The sequence below is a fragment of the Taudactylus pleione genome, unplaced genomic scaffold, assembly GCF_031769625.1.
Source record: "Taudactylus pleione unplaced genomic scaffold, aTauple2 ptg000053l, whole genome shotgun sequence".
Lineage (NCBI taxonomy): Eukaryota > Metazoa > Chordata > Amphibia > Anura > Myobatrachidae > Taudactylus > Taudactylus pleione.
In genome coordinates, this window is record NW_028284455.1 from 42,741,469 (window position 1) to 42,746,774 (window position 5,306).

The following is a 5,306-nucleotide window of genomic DNA, read 5'->3' on the forward strand; positions in this document are numbered from 1 at the left end:
ACATTCGAACTACCACTCACAAAAAAAAGGCAAGTGTTGCATAGTTGTCATGGAAACTCGGTAGTAGCATTTAAACAGTCACAAAGAGGGATGAAAATTGTCTACCATAAGCAGAGTATTTTTGTATGTTTTCTTTCTGTATATTCTTGTAAAGAGTCCATTGACATTTTTGACTGCACAGACAGCTCGGTAGTTAATTGTAGTCTTACTATAAGATGACGTAAACCAAATAGTGGTGTTCGAGGAGTTAAGAACATAAATTAAGTTGGTAAGGAGTCCTATGCCCTCACTCCACACTAAAAAGAGGTAATCTATGTACCAAACATAAGTGTATAAATTCTGAAAACAAAGTATAATCCATGATATGTTGTTTTTTTATACATACAAAAAGGTTTGTATACGATGGGGCCATGTTCAACCCCCTCGTTGTTCCTTTCAGCTGCAAAAAATCCTGATTTCTCAAACAGAAAATTATTTTTGCATAAGACAACTTCTATGAGTAACAACAAAACCTCAATGGCAGGACCCTTATAGCATGGACTGTTGGCAATTAGCTTCCTAACCAAGTTCATTCAATCAACATGATTAATGTTAGTATACAGACACATAATGTCAAACATCACAAGTAAGCTGGAATCAGGAAGGGAGCCATGGGCATTGAGCTTGTTAATAAAGGCAATGAATCTGTCAAATAGTAACATATATTTTGTACCACTGGTTGCAACCAGAATTTTTTTTTTACTGCAACATAGGCTGACAAAGGGAGCCACAAAAAAAACTATAGGCCTCCCAGGTGGTTTAATAAGTGTATTAAGGACCTTTGGCAGCATATAGGTTGTTGGAACCCTGGGTGCTTCTGAATAAGAAATTGTGATTTAGGTTTGTTAATCCAACCATTCAAAAGGCCTAAATTAATGACACTGTCTATCTATGTTTATAGGTAGAAGTGGAATCATATGTGTGCCTTTTATAGTAATTACTATCTGATCACTGCCTTTTGATTTCCTGTATATAGTCAATTCTATACAAAAGGACAATCCCGTCCTCCTTATTAGTAGGGCGGAAAATGATCTCAGTATTGTCCTTCAGGGAATCAATGGCCTGATGCTCCTCCCTGCATAAATTAGAATAAGATATATTTTGCTTGTCTATAAATTATCACTTTTGAAAAGTTTAAATAATGTTTCTATAGTGGGATTAAGGCTAGGTGGATCAAAAGTGCTTTTTGGTTTGAAGCCCACAGTTGTTTCTGAAATTTGTTTATGTTTAGCAAAATAATCTTTGACCTTTAATGAGTGGTGGAAATAATACAGCTCCATTTCAAAGTCAAGGCATGCTTCCTGTATGTTCTAACAAAAGAAGGACCTTTAGATAAACCGTCATTTCACAACCTGTTGGAGCATATGCAAACAGATTAAACATATCTACTCCTAACTCTTTTGGCCCTATGTTTTAGTTGGTTGGTATATCTGACCCTTACCCTTCTGCATGTCCTTTTCCTTTTACCCCCTTGGTTTTGCTCCTGGTCACACCTATCATTAAATAAGGATGTCTTTCATCAACTTTCTTCTATTCAAACACTGCTTACTGCTTTGATTCCTCCTCAAGCTTCTCCTACTAGTCCTCCAGTGGTTCCGGTGCTCCCTAAATCTCGTCTCCAGCTGGTCCACCCTAATCACCTTGATGGCAACCCTAAGAATTGTAGATGTTTTATCAACCAATGCGAAATTAATTTTGAGTGCTTGCCACAGAATTTCCCCATCCAGAGGTCTAGAATTGCATACTTTATTTCTTATTTACTGGTGCCACACTGGATTGGGTGTCACCCCTATAGGGAAGGTGGATCCATTGGTGTCCAACTACGACATATATTCGATGAGCCTGGAAGATCAATATCAGCTTCTTCAGATCTTCTACAACTTCGACAGGGTGCTCATTCTTTAGGCCAATACATAGTACTATTTCAGACCACTGCGGCCGAATACAATGGAACAATGCAGCTCTCAGAGCAGCCTTCTTGCATGGTTTGTCTGAAAGGATGAAAGATGAGCTAGCTTATAGAGATCTACCTAAGATGCTGGATGATCTTATTTCTTTATGTATCAATATTGATCTGCGGCATCGTGAAAGACAAGCCAGTCAGTGGTGTGAAGTTCATACATCTGCCTGGCCTGCCACTCATTCAACTACCTGGGGCCCATCTTCTCATCTGGATAAGCCCATGTAAGTCAACAAGTCTCGGTTGACCCCCGCTGAACGGAGTCATTGGACGCATAATCAACTCTGCCTCTACTGTGCTGGGCTAGGTAATTTTCTGAAACCGTGTTCCCTGCTCCCGGGAAACAAGAAGCCTTAACCATTGATAGAGGAGTACGGTTAAGGGTTGTGTCCAAACATTCTCATTTATTAAATTCTCTCTTCCCATTCTCACTCTCAGTGGATTCTTGTTTTAAAGACCTTTAACTGATTCAGGAGCAGCCGGGAATTTTATTTCTGAATCTATCATCCATGAACTGTAAATTCCTACTGTACCTCTTCAGTGTAATTTAGTTTTGTCCGGGGTTGACAGAAATACCCTTCAAGCTGGAATCATGTTTTCCAAATCGGTGGTTATAGTTTTCCGCATTGGTGCTCTTCATCAGGAAGTTATTGAGTTCTTCGTTTTACCTAGTTATACTCACAATTTAGTTCTGGGCCTACCGTGGTTGAAAATCCTTAATCCAAATTTGGACTGGACCAACATGCATGTGTTGGCAAGGGGAACTAATTGTCATAACAAATGCATCCCTAAAGTTCTTCCTGTACGAACCATTCCAAGCTGTACTCAAGTAAATCGCTTTCACAGTGTATGATTTTGGATGCTAGAACTCGATTTTCTGGTGTTTTTGATGGAGTTAGCCTGGTCATCACATGATATCTGCTTCATCATTTCCGCCCTGCTTGATGCAGCCTCTCACATCACTTCCGCCCATGCACTCATGCTTCACCGCTTGTCTGTGGTAGACCATCATCTGATGTCCTCTATGCCATTTCCACCTGGCTGTGTGTAGCCTCTTGCGTCACACTGTGTGTAGCCTCTCGCGTCACTTCCGCCCATATGTGAGGATGTTATCATGTTGCTAGCGGCCATATTGCTACACTTTCGTTTGATTTCAGACGGGGGCCATCTTGGTACTCCACTTTATATCAATATCACGGCTATTTAAGCCTTCAAACATACGATTTTTGCTGGAGATGTCTCACTGTATTTTATGTATAAACATCTATTGGTAATATAATAAAAATAATATTATATTACGTTTATGGGTACAGGTTTATGAATATTCCCATGTGCTGCTAGTATGTTACTTTGCATTGTAATTAGCTGTTATCAAATACACAAAATTATGAAAGACATATTAAATAGTTAAAGACACGAGAAATACTAATAATATAAATTAGACATAAATAATTGTCAGTGATAATTAAAACCAAGATGATATTATATCATATAATACTAATTTCTAAAAAAATGGAACAGGAGGCACAATAACATGAAACATAATAATTAATATTTCTATAAATACAGGTATGAATATATATTTTAAATATGTAAAAAATTAAAAATTATTAAAAAATATATATTCTCTACATCGAATAAACTAAAAAATAGTGGGATCTCTGGAGGAAAATCATTGTACTAAAATCCAGCATTAAAGGTCTTTAATTGAATCCTTCAAAATAATCCATATAGATGATATCAGGTGGTCCTTTTGATCCTGAGTCATCTTTAAATTCATCAAATGGGCAACGAGGTTATCAGATGAGATTAATTTCATAAGGCGTTCTTGGTCAATAGGTGTTCAGATCATGACGGAATATTTTTCAGTCTCAACCTGGGACTACAGTACCTGGTATTCCCCAGAGGTCCCCCATCCAGGTACTAACCAGGCCCAATGTTGCTTAGCTTCCAAGATCAGATGAGATCGGGCACTTAAAACGAGGTATGACTGTAGATAACTTTGAGACTTTGAAATTACCGTCTATGTTGAATCACAAAAAAGGGGCTATCTTGTAGCTGTCATTGAAGCCTCGTGGAGTCAAGGTATCAAGTTCAAAGATCCAGTACATTTCTTGTCTAGATAATTTATTTGCCAGATCTCCTCCTCTCTCTCCAGTTTGTACATGTTCAATGGCCTTGAAAGTTAGATCGTCAGGATTAGAATTATGATGCTGGAAAAAATGCCTTGAAACCGTGTGTCCCTCAACTTATTTCTGATATTCCGGATGTGTTCTTGTATCCTCAATTTAAGTGGTTGTTTAGTCTTACCTGCATACTTAATGCCACATGTGCACTCTAAAAGATAAATAACTGATGTGGAATTGCAGTTAAGATGATGCTTAATTTTATATTCTTTGTTATTTGAAGAGTTATTAAAGGTTCTTCTTTGTCTGTGTATATATTTACAGACAATAAATTTACCACACTTATAGCATCCTGGGCAGATATGAAATGTGGTATGTTTCAGAGTGGTGGTATTCTTTAACACACTTGGTGCAAGTATATCTTTAAGGTTTTTTGCTTTTCTAAAAACAATAGGAGGTTTCTTTGGAAGAGCTTCTTTTAGAACCGAATCCATCATTAGAATTTTCCAGTGTTTAGTGAGAGTATTTCTAATTTTGTTTTCATGAGCATTGAACATGGTAATGAAGGGAATGATATTTGTTTCCCCATTGGTATTTTTTTCTTTATATACCAGTAGGTCACGTCTCTCTAGGGATTGAGTCTTGGCAGCAGCTTCAGTTAGAACTCTAGTTGGATAATCTTTTTCAATTAACCTGGTGCTGTATAGTTGTATTTATTCCTTACCTACGGTTGGTTCACTGCAGTTCCTCTTAATTCTGTGAAATGTTGAATAAGGAATGTTCTCTTTCCACTTTCTGAGATGACCACTCTTGTAATGAAGGTAACTGTTAGTGTCTACCTTTTTTACAAAGTTCTTTGAATCTCTTTCCCTTCTATTAAAATCAAATCTAAAAATTCAATGGAGACTTCGTTCATGCAGGATGTAAACTTTAGATTCATATTGTTTTTAGCAATGTGATTTAAAAACAAATTAAAACTCTCTTTAGGTCCTTCCCATATTAATAAAATATCATCAATATATAGTTTATACAGTATAATATTTTTCTTGAATGGGTTGTTATCATAAACATATTCCTTTTCCCAGCATCCCATAAATAGGTTTGTGAAGCTTGGTGCAAAAATGGTCCCCATTGCAGTACCACAAATCTGTTGATAAAATTTATCTAAAAACTTAAAATAA

The 5,306-nt window shown here is 37.0% G+C and overlaps 1 pseudogene; it reads right to left on the bottom strand.

The window, feature by feature from the left end:
• Positions 1 to 3,878: 3,878 nt before the first annotated feature.
• LOC148535405 (5S ribosomal RNA) lies at positions 3,879 to 3,997 on the bottom strand (annotated as a pseudogene).
• Positions 3,998 to 5,306: the final 1,309 nt, after the last annotated feature.